At 45.8% G+C, this 26,619-nt stretch overlaps 1 protein-coding gene across 2 annotated transcripts in view; it reads left to right on the top strand.

Moving 5' to 3' along the window:
* The first annotated feature begins 6,026 nt into the window (after positions 1-6,026).
* The window catches only part of Zbed4 (zinc finger BED-type containing 4), a 41,597-nt gene continuing 21,004 nt past the window's right edge, over positions 6,027-26,619 (top strand). The window contains exons 1-2 of one of the 2 annotated variants that reach the window (XM_028878173.2): positions 6,027-6,131; positions 8,735-8,914. The gene's annotated coding sequence lies outside the window, so the exon portion shown is untranslated. Of the gene's footprint in view, positions 6,132-8,458; positions 8,915-26,619 lie in introns of those variants that run through there. The other variant, XM_028878174.2, reaches the window with a different exon arrangement.

The raw sequence follows: 26,619 nt of genomic DNA, 5'->3' as shown, positions 1-26,619 counted from the left end.
AAAAAGTAATTGCTGGGCGGTGGTGGCACACGCCTTTAATCCCAGCACTAGGAAGGCAGGGCAGGAGGATCTCTGAATTTGAGGCCAGCCTTATCTATAAAGTGAGTTCCAGGACTGCCAAAGCTACAAAGAATCAAAACCAAAACCAGGGCTGGAGAAGTGGCTCATCGGTTAAGAGCACTGGCTGCTCTTCCAGAGGTCCTGAGTTCAGTTCCCAGCAACCACATGGCAGCTCACAACATCTGTAATAAGATCCAATTCCCTCTTCTGGTGTGCATGAAGACAGGTCACAGGTCACTCATATACATAAAATAAATAAGTATTAAAAAAAAAAAAACCCAACCAAATAAACAACAAAAAACCCCAAACCACTCAGCAGAGTGTGGTGGCTCACAACTTTAATCTCAGCACAAGGAGGTGGAAGCAGATGAATTTCTGTGAACTCAAAGTCAAAGTTACATGGTAAGACACTATCTCAACAAAATAAAAAACAAAACTCAACAGTAATTGCTGTGATACCACATACCTATAATCTCAGTACTCAGAAGGCTGAAGCAGGAGGATCACTCCAAGTTTAAGGTCAACCTGGAATACATAGTGAGACCCATTCCCAAAACCAAAAGGCAGGCATGGTGGTACAAGCCTTTAGTCCAGCAATCGGGAGTCAGCTTTATCTACAGTGAGTTCTAGGCCAGCCGAGGCTGTATAGTAAAACCCTGTCTCAAAATGAACGAACAACAAAATGTCAACAATATGTTTTGAAAATTTTATTTTCATCTTGGAAAGTAAGTCAGAACCAAGGCCACTAGAAGCTGTTATCTTTCATGACCTTCTGGCAAATGGCCCATAGGGGCCCATCTGAGCCCTCAGCTTCCACAGTCAGTCCAGCTTTCCCCTGGACCCCATTACCCTTCCCCCACCAGGACCCTGCAGCAAACCCTCAACCCCCTTCCTTTGCTCCTTCCTGCTGTCCTCACCATGACCCACCCTTCTCCTCATCCTGGCATACTGACCATTCTCTCTCCATAAGACCCTTGTATCTCTACACTTCTGAGAGTTCCCTCCAGAGAACACAAAACCCTTCCCAGCCACATAGCCTTCTTTCCTCGGCTGCTTAAGTTTTCCTGGTGTTACTCACTGCTATTAAAAACCTTTGCCTGTCCCTAACTCCCACAAGTTCCATCTCATCTGAGCTTAGCAGCCCCCCTAGGTACCCATCTCCAACTTTCCCCCAAGGTAGTTCTTCACCAAGCGGTGCCCATTTTATATCACCTAAGGTATCTCAGTGGTCTCTGTGGATGGTCTCAAACTGCCTCCATATCACCCCAGTGGTTGTCTAAACATTTCTCATCACCTGCATACCTGTCACCTTGCCACCCCAGAAAGGGGCTCCAAACCCAGTCAGCACCCAGTGAAGCAGACAATCATAAAGAATAGTTTGGCAACCTGGGACTCTACTTGGTTTAGACTATGCACACAAACCTTTTATTTAACATTTTAGGATTCTCACCTGTATGTACTACACACACACACACACACACACACACACACACACCTCTCTGAGCACTGTACCTAGCAACTTAGCATTCTAGGACTCTCATTTGTATTTAGCTACAAACACACTCCACTCTGAACAATGGAAGAAGTTTCTCTTCCCCTTAAGGCGCATGAGACTTGGCAAACAGATTCTCAATACAGGAATACATGGGTACAGAGGAAGTAGATTAATCTAACCTGGACTGGTTTGGGGTACACGTACAATAAAGCAAACTGTCTTCTCTAAGTGAACTTTTAAGGAGAAATCTATTTACTATTTAATGTCTGTGCATAATTGGGTATGTATATGATTAAAATCAGATACACTGAGAAAGAATATGCACAGCATTAAAGTTTGTGACAATCTGTCAAGAGAAAGAACCATGCTACAGATCCCCCTAATAGCCAAACTCCTCTTGAGCTCCACAAAGGAAGCCTTATGGCCAGAGAGATGGCTTGGAGGTTAAGAGCATTTGCTGGTCTTCATTTTGATTCCCAGTATCCACATGGTGGCTCACAGCCATCTGTAATTCCAGTTCGAAGGGATCTGAGGTCTTCTGGCCTCTATGAGCACCGCATGCAGGTGGTGCACAGACATACATGCAGGCAAAACACTCATATACATTTTTTTTTCTTTTTTTCAGAGCTGAGGACCAAACCCAGGGCCTTGTGCTTGCTAGGCAAGCGTTCTACCACTGAGCTAAATCCCCAACCCCTCATACACATTTTTTAAAAAGGAAATTGTGCCCTTGAGTATGGACCACTATTTTCTTGTGATGTGTTCTGAATTGTTCTATTCTTTTTGTTTTGTTTTTTGTTTTTTGTATTTTTCAAGACAGGGTTTCTCTGTGTAGTTTTGCGCCTTTCCTGGAACTGACTCTGTAGCCCAGGCTGGCCTCGAACTCATAGAGATCCGCCTGCCTCTGCCTCCCAAGTGCTGGGACTAAAGGCATGCATCACCACCACCCGGCAAATTGTTCTATTCTTTGAATAAAATTTCCATGCTATTTTACAACAATCTGTGTGGCCTTTTATTTCACTTAAAGATTTCTGTATTTTATGCATATGAGTGCTCTATCTGTATTCACACCTGCACAGCAGAAGTGGGCTTCAGATCCTATTATAGATAGTTGTGAGCCACCATGTGGTTGCTGGGAATCGGACTCAGGACCTCTGGAAGAGGTCTCCAGCCTTTTTATTTCACTCTTAAACAAGGGGCCAAGAACTTGGAAACACCTAGCCCAACATCCTTTCCAGTGGGAATACTTGCACTTCTTCCTGTTATCTGCGCTTCTCATCCCTTCACTTAGAAAAACTGGCTGGACGGTGGTGGCGTACACCTTTAATCCCAGGACTTGGGAGGCAGAGGCAGGCGGATCTTTGTGAGTTCGAGGCCAGCCTGGTCTACAGAGCGAGATACAGGAAAGGCGCAAAGCTACTCAGAGAAACCCTGTCTCGAAAAAACAAAAACAAAAACAAAAAAAAAGAAAAACTGGCCATTTAGGTGGTTTGACCATTGGAGCGGCTCTTCCCTGGTTGCCCATCCAGAGAGGGTTGGTGTACAAACAGGGAGTTGTAGTGGATACAGCTCTTCCAAACCTACTCCATTTCTCAGATGGGAAACAGAGGCCTCGCTGAATCTCAGTAGCAGGACTGGGATGGAGAGTGAGTGAACTAGAACCCAGAGCCCAGCACAGATCAGTATCCTGGCCAGAGTTTAATACACACCTTTTGGTTGGTGCCTGCACCTGTAATATGATTAATGCTGTCAACTTGATAGAGTCTAGAATTGCCTAGGACACAAGCCTCCAGGTACACTGAGGAATAATTTAGGATAGCCTCTGGCATGCCTGTGAGGGATTATCTTGATTAGGATAATTTTGTAGGAAGAGCCACCCTAAGGGAGGGTGGCAGCATTTAAGGAAGCTAGCTAAACATCTACATTCATTGGTCTCTCTTCCTGTCTGCAGATGCAAAGTGACCAGCTGCTTCAAGATCCTGCCACGCCTCCCCTGCCAGGATGGACTGTACCCTGGTACTGTAAGCCAGAACTAATTTTTCCGGCCTTGTTTTTGTGGGGAGCTGGCGATGACAGCAATGACCAGAGCACACAGCACCCGTGTCACCCCTCTAAGTCCTCAGTGGACTCAGAAGTGGCCACTGGTGTAGCTCCACGATCCCAGGGATCAGGGCAGCCGTTCTGGAGCAGACTGTGAAGGAAACAGAGGCCTGGACTTCTGCCCTTGAGCATGGAGGAGGCAAACACCTCCTCATATAGGAAGCCTGGCAGGCACTCCCTTTCTGGACCTTGGAGCAACAGACAATCTTCTGTGGGGTGGTCCTCTTAGAGCTGAGATGCCAGAGGTCATGACCAGAGCCTTTCCTGGACCCAAGGGGGTTCCTGTGTTGAGGTTTCAGTCTTCCTTGACATCAGGTAGGAATACAGCCAAATGTCTTAACAAGCTAGTTTCTGACTAACTAGACCATGCTCTTCCCCTTCCTAGGGCCAGTCACTCTCAAGGGGCTGCTGCTTTGCCTGATGCATCCACCTCCCGTTGGCTAGGCCCACTGTCTCGCTAACATAGTAAAAAAGAGGCAAATAGGATATCAAATATTGTTGTCATCTTTTGCCAGCCTTTTTTTTTTTTTTTTTTGGTTTTTCGAGACAGGGTTTCTCTTGTGTAGCTTTGCGCCTTTCCTGGAACTCACTTGGTAGCCCAGGCTGGCCTCGAACTCACAGAGATCCGCCTGGCTCTGCCTCCCGAGTGCTGGGATTAAAGGCGTGCGCCACCACCGCCCGGCCTTTTGCTTGCCTTTTACACGGTCCTTAGAGACATGCAAATGTGCCCTAGCCCTCCAAAACCCCTGGGCATCTTGACGCTATGCAAGTCATGGAAGGGGAAGCCTGTTCTTTGCACACTGGGCAAGCAGCCTCGCTGCCCTTCCACTTCCCTTTTCCTTCTTGCCCTGCTCAGCTTGGGCAGGGCTAGGAGCATTGAGGGCACTCGGCCTGGCCTTGAAGGGCCACCTCCAGGTGAAGAGTTTGGGCAGGTACTTCAGTATGAAGGGGGACAAACAAGCCAATTGAGACCTCATGCTGGGCTGAGACACTCCGTGCAAATGCTCACACTCTCTCCTAGATAGTTTATTTGTTCCAGACCCGACTCTCAACTCTACACCCCAAGAACCCATGTCTGGGACAGTTCTCCTGGGGCTTCTGAAATCCTTCGTGAAGCTGGATCTGTCCCTGGGGTTGACAGCAGGTGAATCCCTGCTATCTCTTGCATGAGGTGTGGGGTGATGTGCACGAGTGAACATGGAGAGGTAGATTACCGGAGAGAAACTTCTGTACCCTACAGGAACCTGCAATTTGAGGACCTCCCCACAAGCCTGTCTGCGTCGTTCCCTATCTAGCCCGATTTGGAACCACCACCTCCAAGTACATACATCAGCTGCTCTGAATGGAAGGCAGTGAAGACAGAAGACAAGACTCAGGGTTCCAGACCATTGACGGCCATTAAGTTCCATCCGCCGTGCAAACCACCTTTCCTTCAGGCCTTGTCCTTGAACCTTGGCAAAAGCATCTCCATTGACCAGTGACTGTGAATCAGGGCAAGAAAGCCTCTTCAACCTGTGACATCAGTCACCAACCCAGAGCTGGGTTTATAATCCTAAATCACAGAAGAAACTCTCCCCAAATCGCAAGGCAGGAGACAAGCGTAGGACAGGACTTCCGCATAAAATAACAAGCCGTGGTCTCAAGTGTCAACAAGAGATTTCTGGGTCAAATTTCACCTGCAGAAATTATTTGGTCCGCACAGGAATTTGAATCGGGGGTGGGGTGAGGGGGAGGGCGTTCTACGATAAACACGTATTTCTTTTACCCAAACGGGGCCTCCGGCCCCATGCGGTTAGCACCTGCTGTGTCTAGCCTCCACCCAAGGGCTCCTGGAAGAAGCTGCGCACACGCCCCCGGGAGGGCACCCGTCTCGACCACAAGCCCGGAAGCCCCGCGGCCAGCCGTTGGGAGGGCGCTGGACCACCACTAACGGCCCAGCCGAGAGAAGAAACCGCGGAGGACGAACGTTCGCCAACGAGCAAGTCTAACCAACCGCCGCGGCGACTGCGCCTGCGTAGTCTGTGGACGCAAACCCTAACCGGGCAGGTGCGCCGGCCCGCGCTTGCGTAGTTTGACGGAGGAGGCCCGCAACAAGGCCCAGGGCGTGGAGACTGCGCCGGCGTAACCTGACCTCCGGAGAGTGGGGGGCGAGGGGAAACTGCGCCTGCGTAGTCTCCGCGGCCCCGCCCCATTTGCCTTGCTTCACTTGCTGCAGCCCATCCAGCGGTCTTCTGGGCCCAACCCAAGGCGGGGCAGGTGCGCACGGATTGCGCTTGCGCGCGCCAGCCCCGCCCCGGGCCCCGCCCCCGACCCGCGCGGGGCCCTGGGAGGGGCGCAGCGTCCGGCGTCGCGGGCGGCGGGGCTGGGGCGGCGGGAGGGGCGGCGGGGCAGACAAAGCGGCTAATGAATGGGCGCGCCCGTCGCGCTGTCCGCAGCCCGCGGGCCCGCGCTGCGCCGCGCGGAGCCGGCGCCTCAGGTGAGTGCGCGCGGGACGCTTCAGCGACGTCTTCGACGGCCGGCGCCGCGCCGGGGTCGGGGACCGCGCCATTGTCCGTGCGCGGCGGGCCGGGCGGGGGCTGCGTCCCGTGGGTGCACCCGGCCGGGCCTCTGACAGCTGCGCCTCGCGCCCCCGTCGGGCCCAGGCCGCGGGGAGGAGCGGCAGCGGGACGCCCCGCGGGATCTTTCATCAGGTGCCCGTCTCCCGCCACGTCGTGGCACCCCCAAGCCGGTGCCGGTCGGCGCGCGTGTCCAGGAAGGGGCGCCGGCAGCCTGCGCGGTGGTGACACGAGTCGGTGTCACGCTTCTTGGTGCCCTGGCTGTAGCGTGTGCTTCTGGGGCTGACGACCGAGGCTTTACGAACACAAAACTTAACTCAACGCCTTGGCTCCGCAGCGTCTTCCCGGTCGCAGTACCTGCCGTCATTTTCGTTCCTTTTGTCCTTTTTGGGCGACCCACTCGCCTCTGCTGGGATGGCTGCGGGTCCTCATTCTGTGTGAAGGTTCTCACGAGGCTCGTGCGCGTCTTTTCAAGTCCCTGCAGCTAGGAGCCTCCGGAGGAGCTTCTGTCGCTGTTGTGGTGTTTGTAAAAAGGGAAGTCATTTGTTTTGAAGTTAATTAGGATAAGATTTAAGTGCCGTTTTTTAAAAAAAGACACACTTTCAGGCTTGGTAAAACCAGTCAGCTATGGCAAGTGCATTCTTGTGACTTTGTAGGAAGAAAGAATTTTTTCCCCCTTCATATCCTGCTGATAAAAATAAGGCTAGGGAAATTTTAGTTTGAGTTTTTTTTTTTTTTTTTTTTTTTTTTTTTTTTTTTTAAAAGTGCTAGAGATCATCCAAGTTTCGGGCTTGAGTTAATTCCATACTAACCAGAGTTGACGCTACACCAAAGGTTCTCAATCTATGGGTCGCGACCCTCTAGGGTCGAACGACCTTTTCACAGGGATCGCTTAAAGACCATCGGAAACCACAGATATTTACATTCCGATTCATAATAGTAGAAAAATTACAGTTACAACGTAGCAATGAAAATAATTTTATGGTAGGGGTCACCACAACATGAGGGACCATATTAAAGGGTGGCAGCATTAGGAAGGTTGAGAACCACTGCTCTACATCCTGAGGGTTTCAGTAAGCCTGTCCATGAAGGCATTGATGCTCCCTTCCTGTAATCTATAAACATATCTCTTTTTGTGATTTTTATTTTTAGGAAAAGACATATAACAAAATATTTTGTGAATCTTTAAAAAGTTTCAAAGTCTCAGTGTGCAGGTTGGTTTTTTGTCAAAGTCGCAGTGTGCAGGTTGTTTTTCTGTCAACTTGACAGAAACATCGTTGGAAGAGGGAATTTTTTTTTTTTTTTTTTTTTTGGTTTTTCGAGACAGGGTTTCTCTGTGTAGCTTTGCGCCTTTCCTGGAGCTCACTTGGTAGCCCAGGCTGGCCTCGAACTCACAGAGATCCGCCTGGCTCTGCCTCCCGAGTGCTGGGATTAAAGGCGTGCACCACCACCGCCCGGCTGGAAAAGGGAATTTTTAAATATTTTTTTTTATTAATGTTGGGTCCCCTGGAACTGGAGTTAAGACATTTGTGAGCTGTCATATGGGTTTTGGAAATTGAACCCAGTTTCTCTGGAAGAACTCTTAATCACTGAGCCACCTCTCTAGCCCCCAGAAGTGGGAGTCTTAATTGAGAAAATGCCTCCTTAAAATTGGCATGTAAGTAAGTCGGGCATTTTTTGATTAATGATCAATACAGGCAAGTCATGCCCAGGTACATGGGGAGTGATGTGGTATGCTACCCCTAGGCAGGTGGTCTTGGGTGGTATAAAAAACAGGCGGAGCAAACCCTGAGAAACAAGCCAGTAAGCAGTGCTCCATGGCTTCTGCCTCCAGGTTCCTGCTCTGGCTTCCCTCAGTGTAGACTGTTACTTGGAAGTGTAAGATGCAATAAACCCTTTCCTTCCCAAGCTGCTTTTGGTCATGGTGTTTGTCATGGCAATAGAAAGCCTAAGATACTCACTCTTTTTTTTTCTTGGAGCTGAGGATGGAACCCAGGGCCTTACGTTTACTAGGCAAGCGCTCTACCTACGACTGAGCTAAATCCCTAACCCGGACACTCAATCTTTTAGGCAGGTATGCAGTCTCTTACGTTGAAAGAAAGCAAGAGACTGGAGAGATGGCTCAGAGGTTAAGAGCACTGGCTGCTCTTCCAGAGGACCCAGGTTCAATTCCCAGCACCCACATAGCAGTTCACACCTGTCTGTAACTCCATTTCCAGGGCTTCTGACACAGTCACACAGACATACATGCAGGCAAAACACCAGTGAACATAAAGTAAAAATAAATTAAAAAAGAAAGAAAGAAAGCTCTTAATTCATTTTGACAGTGGTTGCACAAGTGTGTCCCTGACCAGTTAATCCCTGACTGTGGTGACTGATGTTTTGGTGATCGAAAACTCTCATGTTGGTACATACACGGAGAGTCCCTAACACCTTTGAAAGGGCTTTTAGGAAATTGTGAGGGGAGTATATGGGAGCTCGTGTATAGTATTTGTTCAGTGAAAACAATGTGTATGTGTTTCAGGTCTCTGGTGGGCCTAGAGTTTGGAAAGAGAGAACAGGGCAGTGAAGCTCCAGAACCATGGAGACAGTAAGGCCATGGTCACTGCCTCCACCTCTTCGCTTCATATCTGCGTTTTCTATGTGCCTGGCTTCAAATACTTTAGTTTTGACTTCTGGTTGACCTGATGAGAGGAGGGAGTAGGTAAGTGACTCTTTTCTTGTCCACTGACTGGTTAGCCCTGTGGTGGAGAGCCATCTGGGGTTGGAGGCCTAGCCACTAACCAGAGGCTCTTCCAACCAGCATTGTTTCCTTCTGCACATCTGCACAGACCCATTCAGAGTCACTTCTGTCACTCTTCTCATTACTCTTTGAGGATGCTGTTGTAGGGGTTCGTAGTTCCTGCAGATGTTCTGTATGTTACTGAATGTAGCTGCAAGAGTCTCTGCATGTCCTTGCCCTTCCTGACCTTCCTTATATCTGGGAAGTGCAGCAGCTCCCCAGGCTCTCCTCCTCCAGGGCTCTGTACCTCAGCCTTTCAGGTACTCTTGCCCCACTTTTTATTTCATGTGCATTGGTGTTTTGCTTGCATGTGTCTGTGTGAAGTTGTCGGATCCCTTGGAACTGGAGTTACAGGCAGTTGTGAGCTACCATGTGGGTACTGGGAATTGAACCCAGGTCCTCTGGAAGAGCAGCCAGTGCTCTTAACTGCTGAGCCATCTCTCCAACTCTCTTGCCCCACTTTTTAGTGTCTAGGCTTTTCTTTATCCTGGAATATGCCTGTATGTAATTGGAGTCCTAGGCCAGAGTCCCAACTCCAGGTTTCGGCATACCAGGTCCAGCCACTCATCCCTGAAGAAAGCAAACAAGTCAGGCATGATGGCACACACCTTTGATCCTTTAATCCCAGCACTCAGGAGGCAGAGGCAAGCAGGTGTCTGAGTTCAAGGCTAGCCTGGTCTGCAGAGCTGGTTTCAGGACAGTCAGGGCTGCACAGAGAAACCCTGTTGCAGGTGGGGAATGCAAACAGGAGTATGAGAGGGTACAAAGAAAGTATAATCAAAACAACCACTAGGGGAGATGGAAAGTAAGTGTTTAAGCCCATCTTCGGGGCATGACATGAGCTGTAAGTTTAAACAGAATTAGGTAGGGGCAAGAGAGATGTATAATTAAGTAGTCCTGGTCACAGTGTGGTCTGGTTGATCATTATCTCAGTTCTGGTTCTTCAAGGTGGTAAGAAGACAGTCCAGTTGCCCTGAGATGAGTATTCCTGCTGGGGGGGGGGTGATCTCATCATGAGCTGATCTGTCTGTGGGGTTTAGGACAACTGGAGACTTAAGGTGCCTTCTGTGGGTTTGGGACAGGGCATTGTCAAAGCTGACAGTAAGATACCTCAGTTACTCTTTGTGCCTGCAACCTTGAAGGAACATGAAATGGATTGGCTGTCATCAGCTTGTAGACAAGACTCCTTGAGGATGTGGCGTATCTATAGTCAGAATTAAAGAGGTGAGGGACCCAGAGTCTCAGGACAGGAGACATGCAGAAAGAGGCCAGCAATGCCAGGCTTTTTTTTTTTTTTTTTTTGAGACAGGGTTTTTCTGTGTAGTTTTGGTGCCTGTCCTGGATCTCGCTCTGCAGACCAGGCTGGCCTCGAACTCACAGAGATCGGCCTGGCTCTGCCTCCCGAGTGTTGGGACTAAAGGCGTGCGCCACCAACGCCCGAATGCCAGGCTTTTGTCTGCATTTAGTTACCATGTGGTCCCAGGTGAGGAGTTGGTGCTTTTTAGCAAAAGTGATTTCAAAGTACTTGTTAATAGCAAGTTATTTCCTTGCTAATCATATTTTAATTTTTTTAAAAATTATTGTTGTGTGCATTATGGGGTGGTGCACAGGACACATGTGGAGGTCAGGAGATAGTAGAGGCAATTTTTTCCTTCCAACATTATGTGTATTTCAGGGATCCAACTTCGGTTGTCTGGTTTGTGTGGCATGCACCTTTACCCACAGAGCCGTCTCAACAGCCCATCTTGCTAATTATTTCTAATTTAAAATTTTTTTTTTTTATTTTTTGTAGTGCTGGGAATTGATCCCTGGGCCTTGGACACGTTAGGCAAGCGCTCTACCACTGATCTACACTCAACACATAGCCTTCTTGCTAACTATTTGATATATGCTTTTAGTAGTTCAAATTTTGGAGGATATTGCTAGGAATAGTAAAACTTTTTCTGTTTCTGAGGAAGAGGACATCTGGAGAGACAGAAGAACTTCCCTGCCTCGTGGGCCATTCTTGCCTCTTCCCTGTACTTGGCACTGCACTACCTGCTATAATAGTGGTATTCATAAATTCCTGTTCTCAGAGTATTTTATAATTTTATAATGGTGGTAGGGACCTATATAAACTTGAGAAAAGGGCCCTTCCTGTACCTGGTACATCTTTTGTTCCCAGCTCTTGAGGGAAGAGGCTGAAGCCAGAGGTTTGTTTGAACACAGAAGTTCAAAGCCAGCATGTACAAAATATTGAGATGCTCTCTCTAAAATAAGGAGCTTCAATTCCCAAGTAGTTTTCTAAGGAGAATTACAGACAGTTAAGGGCAGACTTGTTGCTATGTGTTCTGTCTGGGAGTGTGCTATGAAGTGCCTCTGGCTCATTTGAGGGTGTCTCTGAGGGGCTGGGTGCCAGGGGGTGTGTCATGCCTTCAGGGTCTAGGGCCAGTCTGCAGTAGCTTCCTCCCCACTTCCTTAGGGATATGCTTTGTGAAGTCAGTGGCCACACAATTTAAATGACTTGGTTGGTGTGAAAATGCTGGGACAAAAGTCCATCAAGGGACAAGTTCTGCTTACAGCTTCTCCCATGTGAGGGCCTCCCAGCAGCTGTGGCCCAGGTTTCTCTTTCTCTTTTGTACAGAGTCTACTCACCAGCAGCAGTAAGCCTGTTTTTCTTTGCTGCCCTACAAGGGTGCTGTCGTGATTGCCATAGCTACTACTCCCTGATCTGGGGTCCCTTGGCTTGGTGAACCAGCAACCCCAGATTTGCACTGTTTAACTGCATTACCTCTGCAGATACTGTGAACAGTTGAATTTTCGTCTAAAGCAGCCTTCATGGCTGCTCACTAAGCCTCACCTTGTGGTCTCTTCTCCATCTGTCAGTCACAGGGATGTGGCTCTATTTGGCCACTGTATCATGAAAGCCACATTCACATCCTGTGAAGGACATTTAAAGATTTCCAGCGACTTTCAGCCGAAACTGTGGCTTAGGCCTGTCACTGGTGACTGCTTAGATCATAAAGGGTAGCTGGTGAAGATGCTAGTGTTAAGTTCAGGGGAAATACAAAAAGAGCAACCAGAAAAATCCAGGCTTGTGGTATGTGACCCAGAACATTTCAGGGACTAAACAGGGACCAAGTGACCTCAATGTGGGCTGTTTGCTTACTGTGGAATGTGCTTTGTTTCCAAGGTAGCCTTATCAGGGTTTCTGACCATGTCTTATGGAAATAACTGGTTCTAGATTTCTGAAGTTTAACTCTTTGTAGCTTTGGGCTTCTCATCTCAGGATGGTCTCAGTGGTTATAGTTGTCATCTAGATAGGCCCAGTGACTCAATGGCATTTGTGGCATTAAGGCTATTGATGGTGTTGCTTCCCCTAGAATATGTTAGTTCTGCAGAACGCCTAGTAGATTAAAGTTGCCCTCAGGTATGGGCCAGGTCTTATTTAAGATCTTTGGAAACGAAGACCCCCATGTGTCCTTGATAGCTCTGTGAGGGCTTGCAAAGTCCTGTTGAAGACAGATGGTTTATTTGTTGTTACTGTTGTTTTTTGTTTTTAATTTATGTGGTGGAGTTTCTGAACTGCAGAGTTGGTGCTCCTTGATGTCCTATCCCTAGATGGGACCCTCAGGGTGCCAGCTGTCTCCTCTGTGGGCTTACAAACTTTTTGGAGGAAATTGTGGGTGTTAGAAGTATTCTTTTCTCTCCACTCCATTTCCATCACGGATAGCCTAAGAAATGAGAAGCCCTGGTGTCATCCAGTGGCCAGTCTGTAGTTAAGTTCCCACTTGCCTTGAGTAGTTGTTTCTTCCAGACCAGAATCCTGTATCTTGGTCAGTATTGTGTCTGTCCTTCTGTCTCTGTGTAGACCTTGTGACCTGGCATTTGGAGACTTGAGTGAGTGTAGGTGGCATGTTTGGACACATGGCATGGGTGATAGAATATTCTTTGGTAGCCAACCCACAGGAAGGAGTCGAGCTTTGATCACAGCCTGCTCTCTGCCACTTCATCACTCGTAGTTGGGGCAGCATGTTTGTGCAGTTGTCAGCACATCCCTGTGCCTTCCAGTCTTGCTGTGGAGAGTTCTTGTTGCTGAAGATGTCATGTGTGCTCTTTATTTGGGGAGCATGGCCTTTTAGGTCTAATTAATCCTAGTATGGGGTTGCTAGGGGGAAGGGTAAATGTCATTCTGGTAAGAGCTTCTACATTCCCTCTTGTAGGCTTGTTTGACCTATATGAGAGCCTTAACCATAAAGGGCACTGTAGCTAGAATTTTTCTGGTCCTGCCTGGCTCACAGTCAGGACAAATCTCTCTCACCTGCCAGTCCCACAGCCACTCAGACCCAACCAAGTAAACACACAGAGACTTATATTACTTATAAACTGATTGGCCGTGGCAGGCTTCTTGCTAACTGTTCTTATATTTTAAATTAACCCATTTCTATTAATCTATAAGTTGCCACATAGCTCGTGCTTACCGGTATCTTAACATCTGCTTCTCATCATGGTGGCTGGCAGCGTCTCTCTGCCTCAGCCTTTCACTTCCCAAAATTCTCCTCTCTGTTTGTCCCACCAATCCTATACTTTCTGCCTGGCTACTGGCCAATTAGTGTTTTATTTATCAATCAGTCATAGCAGCATATATTCACAACATACAGGACATCCCACAGCAGGGCACTTGTGCATGTGGAGTTTTGGCAGAATGCTACTGTTGAGAAGTGGTATTTTAAAATGGTTTTCATTTAATATGTTACAATTTGAATGTGAAAAAGGAAAAGTTAATGCTACCCCATGTTGGATATATCAGGTAGTCAAAGCAGTTGAGTTGACTAAATGCAAGTGGGTGGTTGTGTTAGGAAATCACTGAGTGATCCCCACTAAAAGGGGGAGTGTCATCCTCATTGCGCACTTACGCATAGCAAAGCTTTAATTGGAAAGTTACGTTTTCTCCCAAATCAGAACATATGTCTTAAATTGAGATAGTTCCATGCCATGCTGTCTAAACTATGGAAAGGATCCTTTGAACAATTGCTTTAAAATTTAGGAGGTTTGGTTTGGTTTGGTTTTGCTTTGTTTTGTTTTTCCAAGACACGGTTTCTCTGTGTAGCTCCCCCATTAAAGGTGGGCACCACCATTGCCTGGCTAAATTTAGGACTTTCATATTTGAAACTGAAAAATACAAAATACTAGAAAATTTGTATTTTTTTAAAATAATTTATCTTTATTTTATGTGCATTGGTATTTTGCCTGCATGTATGTCTCTGTGAGGGTGTCACATCTGGGAGATGCAGACAGTTGTAAGCTGCTATGTGGATGCTGGGAATTGAACCAAGGTGATCTGGCAGAACAACCAGTGCTCTTAACTGCTGAGCCATCTGTCCAGCACCAAAAATTTGTATTTTTGAGTGCTCCCTTTCTGCCTCGTCTTTCCCTCTGTTCTTAACCTGCTCAAGTGCAGCAATATTTTCCACATCAAAAGGCTAGTCCTGGGTCAGAGGGTGACTCTTGAGCTGGAGAGGGCTAAAGAACTGGGTCTGTTCTGGAAGTGACCTTTGTTTGTCATTGATGATCTTACTTTATATGTATGCCTCATGGAGAGAGAGAATACATGTATGTGCAAGTGCATGCATTTGTGCATGGAGGCCAGAGGAAGATGTCAGATGTTCTGCTGTAACTCTACAGTATTACTTTACAATAGGGTCTCTTGTTCAACCTGGAGCTAGGCTGGTGGGCAGCAAGGTTCAGCAGTTCTCTTGTTTCTACCCTCCACAGTTCTGAGGTTACGGGGATGTGTGTAGCCATACTTGGCATTTTACGTAAGTGCTGAGGATTCAAACTCAGGCCCCCCATACTTTGGTAGCAAGTGTCTTATTCACTGAGCCATCTTCCCAGCCCTTAGTTTCATTTTAAACTGGTTTTTATTTCCTGGAGAATAAAATGAGTGCTATGGAATAGATGCTGGCTCTGAATGCCATCCTCCTGGAAACTTTCATCTTTCAAGATCGAAGTGTCACCCCTACAGTCTTGGGATAGGTAGATTCTTTTTCCCCCCTATATCAGTTTTATTTAAAACACAAATAAGTATTTCTCTTTTGGTAATGGCAAATGGTTCACATAATATTGAACAAAGATCATTGACTAATACAGGGCATTAAATATGAACAGACTTTCTTTTAAAGCAAAAGAATAGAGGTTATATACAAAAGGGACCTACAATATATAGGCCGATTCAAAAAAGGAAATGTACTTATAAAATGTGTGGTGAAAGCAGAACATTCTACCTCTGCTTTAGAGAAGGGCTATCTTCCAACATTCAGTCAGCTGAAGAGGGATTTGTACAAGTGTCTATACAGAAATTTCAAGTCATTTTTGCATGTGCAGAACCATCCAGATCTTCCCAGACTGGACGGGCAGTCCTGTGGCTTTCTTCCTTTTCCATATTCCCAACAAGGCTACATGAACTTCAACTCTTGATGAGCCGCTTACAGCAGCAGTTCCTTAGGAGCCAACATGATGACAGGTGATCCAGGATTTCCCTATGAGAAACAAACTGGCCGCCTACAAAAAGTATCAAAATGAACAAATCTTTCTTTCCGCCTTCCAATTCTGTACAGTGTCTCATTTCAAGACTATTACCCTTATCAGTAAGTAGATTCTTCACATATGTGTGACAATGTTGGAGAGCTACAGGTGTCTGGTGCAGCAATAACCAAAACTAATGTGCTTCCCCCCTTTTTGATTTGAGGCTGAAGCAGCATTAAAAAAAAGTTGTTTTCTTAAAAAGATGACAAAAACTAAAATTTTGCTATTTATGGTTATAAAATATTGAAAGTAAGGGAACTGGAGAGTTGGCTCAGTGGTTAAGAGCACGGGCTGCTTTTCCAGAGGATTTGGATTCAATTCCCAGCACCCACATGTTAGCTCACAACCAACTGTACTCCAGTCCTGGAGACCTGGTGCCATCTTCTGACTTTCAGGACACTGCATATGCATGGTGCATTATAAGCCTATGGAGGCCTTTTTTTTTTTTTTTTTTTTCAAACTACCATACATATTCTGATATCTGTTTATTCATTTTTATTTTATTTTTTTGTTTTTTCGAGACAGGGTTTCTCTGTGTAACAGCCCAGGCTTTGTAGACCAGGCGGGCCTCAAACTCACAGAGATCTGCCTGCCTCTGTCTCCTGTGTACTGGGATTAAAGGCATGTGCCACCATTGACCAGCTGTTACTCATTTATTTATTTAGAGACAGAGTCTCTCTACATAGCCCTGGCTGTTCTGGAACTCACTGCCTCCACCTCCCAAGTGCTGGGATTAAAGGCATGTACCACCATTCCTGGCCAAGGTTTATTTATTTTTGTTTTATGTGTATAAATGATATTGCCCACATGTGTATGTCTGTGCACTTTGTGGATACAGTGCCCACAAAAGCCAGAAGAGGGCATTGGATCTCCTGGAACTAGAGTTACTGGCAGTTGTGAGCTGCCATGTGGGTACTGGGAACTGAACCCAGTCCTCTGCAAGAGCAGCAAGTGCTTTTAACCTCTGAGCCATCTCTTCAGCTCCAACTCTTGCCCTTTTTAAAAAAAAAATCTCTTATTCTGAGACTCATTATTTTATATTCTTCAATGGTATTTCCAGAAGAACAGAGTGGTTTGGTTTTGTTGTTTTATCCCCTTAATTGTAATGTGGCCTGTTGGATCCATCTCCCTACAATAGGTATATCTGTTTTGCTCTAACTCAAGTGTGTAAGGACATTGCTTATAGTACATTCTTTACTGTTTGTCTTTGCTTCTGCTGTTCACATGGAATTAAGTTCTAGAGTGGTCTGAGCTGTAGGGTAAAGGGTCATAGTTTCCAGAAAGATCTAATTAACTTTGTCCACATACCTTTTTGTTTTTGTGAGATAAACTCTTACTGGTTTACTCAGGCTGTCCCTAAAATTCTGGGTTTAAGTGATCCTCCTGCTTTCGTTTCCTCAATAGCTGGGATATAAGTGTATGTCTGTCATCAGGCTGGCAAGGGGTTTGTTTTGGTTCCACGCTCTGCTTCAAAGTCTGGTGAGGGTCTTCTGCTGGCGGAGTCACAAAGAGCATGGTACCCATAGAGTTGTAGCCAGACTTGTGTTTATAGCAGGCCTTTATCACCTCTCAGGCCACCACCTGGTGTCACTTCTTAATAAACATAATGAGGACTAGATTCTAACATGAATGTGAGGGGAACAGACTGTATTCACAATAACAGTAGTCATGATCTGAACAAGGACATCACCAGTAGACATGCTAATGCTAATATGGAAGGGGGAAAGCTCACAAGGCCTCAGTTGTAGACAAAGAACTACAGAAAATTAAGAACTGCTGAGAACTGGATAAATAATCTTCCCCAGGGAAGAGCACACTAATTGGTTATCTAATTAATACCCAATGGTCATCTCTCAAAACATACATATACAAGTAACATTATATAGACTGAACAGGTTGTATTGATACATTTAGGAACACACACACACACACACACACACACACACACACACACACACACACACACACCAATTAAAGAAACAGGCCATGGGGCTGGAGAGATGGCTCAAAGTTTAAGAACACTGGCTGCTCTTGCAGAGGTCCTGGGTTTGATTCCTAGGACCCACATAGTAGATTCAATCAATTCATAACAATTTTAAGAAAGAAAATAAAAAGGACATGAATTTGAATGAGAGCATTCAGGGGACTGGTGTACATGGGAGGGATTTGAAAAAGAAAAGGAAAGGCAGGAAATGTTATAATCTCCCTCCCTCTCCCACACCTCCCCTCTTCTTTTTTCGAGACAGGGTTTCTCTGTGTAGCTTTGCGCCTTTCCTGGAGCTCACTTGGTAGCCCAGGCTGGCCTCGAACTCACAGAGATCCGCCTGGCTCTGCCTTCCGAGTGCTGGGATTAAAGGCGTGCGCCACCAACGCCCGGCCACCTCCCCTCTTCTTAAGACAGGGTCTCGGTCTCTCTCTCTCTCTCTCTCTCTCTCTCTCTCTCTCTCTCTCTCTTTCTCTCTCTCTCTCTCTCTCTTTTGAGCTAAGGATCAAACCCAGGGCCTTGCGCTTGCTAGGCAAGCGCTCTACCACTGACCTAAATCCCCAACTGGAGACAGGGTCTCTCTTTGTGTAGTTCTGACTGTCTTGGAACTCACTGTGTAGACCATGCTGGCCTCAAAACTCCCAGAGATCCGCCTGCCTCTGCCTCCCATGTGCTGGGATTAAAGGCACCCGTCTTAATCTTACACACACACACACACACACACACACACACACACACACACACACACGTTAAAATATGTTAAGTATATGTTAGCATATATATATGTATGTGTTAAAAATACGAATTTTTAAAAGATAAAGCATGGGGGGTTGGGGATTTAGCTCAGTGGTAGAGTGCTTGCCTAGCAAGCACAAGGCCCTGGGTTCAGTCCTCAGCTGGGGGATGGGGGGAGATAAAGCATAGCCAGGTGGTGGCAAACGCCTTTAATCCCAGCACTTGGGAGGCAGAGAAAGGCCGATCTCAGTGAGTTCAAGGCCAGCCTGGTCTACAAAGTGAGATCCAGGACTGTTACAAAGAGAAACCCTGTCTCCAAAAAGGAAAAAAAAAAAAAATTAAAGCAGTGTCCCTCCCATACTTATTTAGAAGAGTCTGTCTCAGTGCTCTACAATGTTGCTACCAGTTCTTGGGTACCATTGTTTGAATAGTTGGGTAGCCAAAAGGAGGGTTACAACTGTCTCTTTAGAATATCTTCCTTCCTGCCAGCTCCATTTCCTTACTCTGTTTTCATACATCAGTCTCATGGTGAAGTAATGCCTGTGTCTGAAACAGATATACACACAGTGTAAGTAGGATCCCTTGTTAGGGTATCAGGTAACTCTGTGTAAGAACCATTTCTCCAAAACAACTTTTCTTTTGTCTTTTTTTGGGGGGGGGGTGGGTGGGTGGGGGTGGGCAGGACCTCACTATATAACCCTGACTGGTCTGGAACTCATTGTGTAGACCAACCTAGCCTGGAACTCCACCTGCCTCTACCTTGCAAGTGCTGGGTTTAAAGGTATGCACCACCATGCCCAGTTTTCTGTAACTTGGCTCTAGTCACTTTTGGAAGTGGTTCCTTTTGTTGTTGGCTTGGAATAGGGTCTCTGTATGGGCCTAGGCTTACCTCAAACTTGAGATTCTCCTGCTGCAGCCTCCCAAATGCTGAGATCATAGGCAAGTACCATCATGCTCAACAGATGTTGGTTTTATCCTGACTTCCCCATCTTGTCTCTGAAAACACCACTGCTTAACCATCTGGTGGTTTTATCTCAGCTGCCCCTCATTGCCAGAGAGAGGTCTGTCCTGCTTGGTCTGATCTGATCCCATATTGTAGGGTAAGGAGTAAGTGAGTGATGTTAAGATGTTAGTGCCGATAAAATCTTCATGTACAATTTTAGAAGGAGTAGCTCTCAGGTCGGGCTGTCTTGGAGTCTGTTCTTCTATTTTAACTCTGCCTGTTCTGTGGGCAGTGGGACTGGCGAGATGGCCTAGTGAGTAAAGGCACTTGTTGCCAAGCCTGGCAACTTGAGTTCAATTCCTAGGCCTCGCATGTTGGAAGGAGAAAACTGCCTCCTCTGACATCCATAAATAGTCAGGTACACATACACGCACAGTAGGTGTAATAAAATTTTTTTGTTTTGTTTTGTTTTCATTTTTTGAGACAGGATTTCTCTGTGTAGCCCTGGTATCTTGGAACTCACTCTGTAGACCAGGCTGGCCTCAAATTCAGATTCACCTGCCTCTGCCTCCCAAGTGCTGGGATTAAAGGGGTGTGCCACCACCACCCTGAAATTAAAAAAAAAAAAAGTTTTTTTTTCAAAGGGCCAGTGAGATGGCTCATAAGGTAAGGGTGTTTGCCACCAAGCCTGACAGCTGAAGTTTATTCCTAGAAACCATGTGGTAGGAGAGGACCAACTCCTGCAAGTTGTCTTCTGACCTGCCTGTAGAAGCATGAGTACACATGCAAATAAATGTATATTTAAAATGAAAGAAAAAAAACATTGCTCAGGTTCTCTTGTTAGAAGTTGTACCTCTGTAGAACATTAACAGACCACAATTAGAAAGATTTACAAAAACACAATCAACAAGAGCAAACATTTAAAGAAAACTGTTTTGAAAATTAAGTACTGCTTTACCGATGTGCTTGCTGGGTGGCAAATGTCCAGTGTCTTTAAAATTATTAGGCAGTGTTTGGGGTGCTTGGTGTTGGGACATGTCTAGTGATCTTTGCTTAGAGAATAGTCATAATACAATTAGGAACACACGAATAGGCCTGGGAAGGTTAGCACCACTGAGAATTCTAGTTTGGAGGACACCAGCTTGGTAAAATATTCTGCTAAGCTTTGCATTTTAGGAGACTTGTATAATACAATAAACACAAAAGCTAGCAGCACTGTGAAGTGCTTTATACAGCCGGATGGGTGGTAGCAAATGCCTTTGTGCTGATATTGTGTTCCCCAAAATATTGTGCACCCTAATAAACTTATCTGGGGTCAGAGAACTGAACAGCCACTAGATACAGAGGCCAGAACGTGGTGGCACTCATACTCTTTTAATCCTAGCATTCCGAAGGCAGAGATCCATCTGGATCTCTGTGAGTTCAAAGCCACACTGGAAACAGCCAGGCATGGTGACTCACGCCTTTAATCCCAGGAAGTGATGGCAGTAAGCAGAAAGGAATATAAGGCGTGAAAACCAAGAACTAGAGCTGGTTAAGCTTTTAGGCTTTTGAGCAGCAGTTAAGCTGAGATCCATTTGGATGAGAACACAGAGGTTTCCAGTTCGAGGAAACAGGATCAGCTGAGGAATTGGCGAGGTGAGGTTAGCTGTGGCTAATTCTGTCTCTTTGATCTTCCAGCGTTCACCCCAATACCTGGCTCCAGGTTTGTTTTTATTAATAAGCCCTTTTAAGAAACGTGCTATATCTAGGTATTTATTGGTTGTATATATGGTATATAGTTATTGTACTTATTGTATATAGTTTTTCTTATGTTAGTTATAACTTTTTTCCTTTTTCCTTTTTATTAGAATAGAAGGAGGAAATATGGTGATATTTTATTTGTGCTGAAATGTGATTTTATTTGTATGTTAATAAAGTTACTTGGGGATCAGAGCTAAGAACAAGTCATTAAGCAGAATTCTGGTAGTGGTAGCACATGCCCTCAATCCCTGATCACATGGCAGACAGAATCTCTGTGTGTTCAAGGACACAGCTGGCATGGAGACACACACGCCTTTAATCTCAGTACCAACCATAGAGACCTGGAGGTCTGTATAGACAGGCAGTGATGAGGAAGTCATGTGGTTGGGTTTACAGCCAATGAGAAGGCAGAACAGAAAGGCAATTAAAAATACAGACACACAGGAAGTAGATCTCTTAGGGGAAGGACGGCAGCCACTGGTAAGCTAAAGGCAATTCGCTACTGCTCTGACCTCTTGGGCTTTTAACTTTTTATTTGGCTCTGTGTTTCTTATTTAATAAGACTGTTTAGAATTACATCTACATGCCTTTAATCCCAGCACTTGGGAGGTAGGGGCAGGTGGATCTCTGGCCTGGTCTACAGAGCAAGTTCCAGGACAGCCAGGGCTACACAGAGAAACCCCATCTCAAACACCACCACCACCTAAATAAAACCATAAAATATGTTAACATAGCCTTTAATCCCATCACTTGGGAGGCAGACAGGCAGATCTCTTAGTTCAAGGCCAGCTTGGTCTACAAAGTGATTTTTTTCTCAGCCTCAGTTTCCAGAATTGACATTTGAAAGCGCCATCCCCAAACCATTCCACCTGAAAGAAAGCTGAAAATTACCATTTCTGTTAACATTTTAGTTAGGCCTGCTTCTGGTGAAGTCCTCATAGCCAGTTTCTTCAGTCCCCAGATCTATAGTTAATCGTTAATTATTTTCAGAGGAAGAAGAAAACAAAGAGAGGCCAAAGCTCCTCTATATTAACAGTCCAGAAGTCATTCCCAAATGCCTTTATGCACTCAGAACTACATTTAAATCAGGCGTGCCAGGAACAGTGATTTCAGTATGTGATAAGTTCAAAAAATGGAAAAAGAAGTGGGCAGGGGTTTGCTGCTCAGTTATTTTCAGGAACTTTCCAGGACAATTAAGTTTTTCTCATAATAAGTTGTTAACTCCACCGATTAAGAATAAGACCACTACCACAATTTAAAGCCAAATTTGAAATAAGCTTTAATTAAATACTGGCCAGGTGAATGGGTTCTGGCCATGTCCATACCCAGGTTCCTGGGAAATGGCCCAGGATCAAGTTTTACAAGGGCTTAAGAAGGAAAACCATAATTCATTGTATTTCCCATCAGGTCCAATCGAGGGCAAGCATATATACATCCTGAAGTACCTCCAGCCTATGTCCAATCAGGGGCAAGTGTACATCCTGCCTGTTGAACCTCCTGCCCAGTGATCAAGCGCAAACTTGTTTAGGGGAGTGAAAACGTGGCTCGTTATCTCCATAAACATTAGCTTCCAGTACTCCAGGAACTATCTGTCCTTGGGCAAAGGGCTTGCAGATCAGAAGCATTTTTGTTTCATAGATGACTAAGGCAAGTAATTACAAGAGACTAGATTTCTTCTTCAGGGCATCAAGACAATATAGGCGATATTTTCCATGGTTATATAAATCACGGTATGGATTTCTTCAGCACCCTTTTCCTGTTGGAGCCCACTGAGGTTTCCTCGTGGCTTTGCCCAGCAGGTCTGCATAAGAGGATGACTGGACCTCGGGCCTGGGTACCAGGTGCTTGGAAGGGTCTGCACTTGGTGTAACTAGCAAGGGGGAGGTCTTTTGCTCCATCCCTTGGCATTGTCATAAAAAGCCCTTTGGAAAAAAGTTCAGTGCTGGTGGGTTCAGACCCAGGCCTTCCCAAGGTTAGCCTGTGTTTCTGTCTTTCCACTCATCATCTAGGTATCTCCTATCTAATATTTCTCACTTCTCCCTACTCAAGACTGCCCTGGGTCGTAAAAGTGGGGGCTGGTCCCCCACATCATCTTCTGCCCCAAATTGTTCAGCAGAACCTCAGTGATTCAGCAGAGCTCCAAAAGACTAATACATTTCAACCTTCCCTTGTATGTAACAGATACCCAAGTCACAGACCTCCAAATTTTCTTAGCTTCTAAATTGACAAGGCCTGTCATAGAAATGGCAACAATAGCCAAAATAATTCAACAGAAGCTCAGTGGCTCCAAAGAGATAAGACCAGTCACCAAGGGGCAGTTGCTAAGATGGTTCAGTAAGAGCCCAGACAGCTGAAGGGAGCATAAGCTAACAGGAAGGCAAAACCTGAGGTGCACTGATCTGGGAGGACTCACTCCTCTGCTTCACACGATGAAAGTAGAAAGTACCCAGTGCTGGCAGAAGTAGGAAGATAGATTTCTGGAGTTCCCATAGCCGTGTGGCCCTGCGTAGTCTCTCCTGGAGTCCACGTGCTCTGAGTGACTGACAGGCAACATATATCTTTTCCCCTGGCCTGGCTCACATTGTTCCCAGAGTTGTTGGGGTCAGAACCTGGCCCCTGTCAGCCCTAACAACCGAAGCTTAGTCCCTTGCCTACAATAGGTCAACTAAGCAGAGTAGTGAACAGCACAGGAAGATTTATTTAGTGTGGACACATTGGGAAAAGGAACAAATAGAGGCTCAGTGGCCCCACCCCAATCCATCCTTGGACATAAGGTTAATAAGGTTTAAGTGGAAGGCAAGAGGTATACATACATAACTAAGCAGTGCTGGTCAAAGACTCATCATCTAGACACCAGTCTCCTCAGAGTGGCTCAGCATGTCAGAATGTGTCATGTCCTCTTGGAGACAGATTGTTTTTCTTTGTTGGCACCACCGTCAGCTTTCCACTTCTCCTAGCATGAGATTCCTGGGGGAAACTCCAATTTCTTGGGGACCATTATTTCAATAATCTGATAGTGAAAGAAATCAGATTCCCTTGGAATAACTTTATTCCTGGCAGGACAATTATAGCATCGTCTTTATAGAAATGAAGGGCATGTGTATCCTGTCTGTTGTTCTACCTTACCCTGGAGACCATCAGTCTATCAGCTCCAGTGCCACAGAGTCCTGTTGCGTTGTGTATGTGTATGCATGTACTGTTATTATACATGTATAGTTTTATGTGTTGTTTATTTAAAGGATTTGTATATGTGGGTGTGGATGTGTCAGTGCACACATGGAGGTCAGAGATCAGCCTTCATGAGTTGGTTCTCTATCTCCACTATGTGGAGTTCAGGAATCAAACTCAGGCCATCAGACATAGTGGAAAGTGCCTTTACCTAATGATGAGTTAATTTGCAGGCCTATGTATTTATTTATTTATTTTTTAACTTTTTTTTTGTAATTTTCATTTTATGTGCATTAGTATTTTGCTATGGGTTTTGGGTCCCCTAGAACTGGCGTTACAGACAGTTTTGAACTGCTATGTGGTTGCTGGGAACTGAACTCAGGTCCTCTGGAGCCCTCAGTGCTCTTAACCACTGAGCCGTCTCTCCAGCCCCCCCCCTTTTTTTTTTTTTTTTTGATTTTTCGAGACAGGGTTTCTCTGTGTAGCTTTGCGCCTTTCCTGGAACTCACTTGGTAGCCCAGGCTGACCTCGAACTCACAAAGATCCGCCTGCCTCTGCCTCCCGAGTGCTGGGATTAAAGGCGTGCGCCACCACCGCCCGGCTCCAGCCCCCCTTTTTTTGAGATTATTATTTTTAAGTCTTACTCTGTAGCCCAGGCTGACCTCAAACTCATGGCAATCCTGCCTCAATTTTCTAAATACTGGGATTATAGATAGAGGCCTATATCTATCTATCTATCTATCTATCTATCTATCTATCTATCTATCTATCTATATTCATTCTTAAGCCTTTTTAAGATTTTATTTATTTATTTATTTATTTATTTTTTGTTTTTTCGAGACAGGGTTTTTCCTTGTAGTTTTGATGCCTGTCCTGGATCTCGCTCTGTAGACCAGGCTGGCCTCGAACTCACAGAGATCGGCCTGGCTCTGCCTCCCGAGTGCTGGGACTAAAGGCATGCGCCACCACTGCCCAGCCCTAAGCCTTTTTAAAGTATAGAGCAAATGCTGAAGCTAAATGTGTGTCACAGTGGGTTGCTGTATGATGAGCGTATTTGTATCTGGCATTTTGTCTGGAAATAATACCCTGTCATTTTCTGCTTGGCTTAGGCTCATCCTTTAAGTAAAGGTACCTGCTGGCCTGAGTTCTATGGCAGTAACTTCCAGATAGATATTTAGGTAGGTAGGCCAACAGACAGACAGACAAGTTTATGGCTGACTGAATACTTCTAAGTACTTGTCAAGTTTGGGCAGTGTTTTTAAATGACAAGTCATTCTCATGTAGATTGACCCCTATCCTGCCTCCTGTGGTGGCTGCCCTTGTATTTCTTCAGGCTGGATTTTGCTGGAGGCATCCCTCTGAGCTTTTTATTCTGCCTTTGTCTTCTGGCTTTCTGTAAATTGGTAGGTGGATCTGGAGGCTGGATCAGATTCAAATTTTACTTCAGGCAGATTTCCTTTTCAGATGTGTTAGTTCAAAAAGCACCCCATAGGGCTAGAGAGGTGTAAGAGCATTCATTCTGTTCCCAGCACCCACAGCAGGCAGCTCACCCCCAACCAGCCACCTATAACTCCAGCCCAAGGGATCTGATACTTGCACACACGCACAGGCATGCACGCACGCACATATGTGCGTGCGCCTGCAATTGAAAAAAAAAAATCTTAAGCAACTCAGCCAAGCATAGTGGCACACAGCTGTATTCTGAGCACTCAGGAGGCTGAGGCAGGAGGATCAAAATGTGGGGTTATCTTGTGCTACCTAGTATGACAAAAAAAAAAAAGCCATAGCCCCATATCTGGGTACAGAAGCGAGACTAGCTGTTCAGGAAATTTTCCTTTACAGAACATTGTGTGGCCATGGGAGTGGGGTGCAGCCCAAGAGACAGAAGCTTAAGTTTTATAGTAAACACAACCTAACTGGTTACAAAATGGAGCCGGGCTGGTTTCTTACCCCCCCTCCCATTGTCTTGTGTGTCCTTCTCAAATCCTTGGCAGGTAACTTCCATTTCCAGCTGCTGTAGGGGCTGATGATGCTGACAGAGGGCAAGTATTTTAACGTTTTTTATCTAATGGAATACAGAATTGTGAGACATTGGAAGATGCATGGACATTATCAGGAGGACTAGGGTACCTGCAGCAGCTGCAGTAAGAGTTGTTAACTAGGGACCAGTTGAACAGTGATTGGTACCAATTGTTTCCCTCCTGCTGGTGTAAATACTTAGTTTTAAGATTGTTTCTAGTTCTTCCTTCCTGGCTGGCATAAAAACAGTAGGTTTCTCCTAAGGCTACACATAAAGAGCAGGTTGAGGCCTCTCCTATTTTGTAAACTACCTCTGTTAGCAAGTCCACCTGATGTTCCAGTATGGAGACTGAGCTTTACCAAATACCTCTAATCTCTGTGGGGTTGGGAGGTGGTAAGAACATCTCTGTTGAACTTTTTCCAGGGGGCAAGAGTTACACAGCTCCAAAAGCTACAATGATAGGTGCTTCT

This window comes from Peromyscus leucopus, chromosome 20, assembly GCF_004664715.2.
Source record: "Peromyscus leucopus breed LL Stock chromosome 20, UCI_PerLeu_2.1, whole genome shotgun sequence".
NCBI lineage: Eukaryota > Metazoa > Chordata > Mammalia > Rodentia > Cricetidae > Peromyscus > Peromyscus leucopus.
The sequence above is the reverse complement of the archived record's forward strand: the minus strand, read 5'-3'. Positions and strand labels throughout refer to the sequence as shown.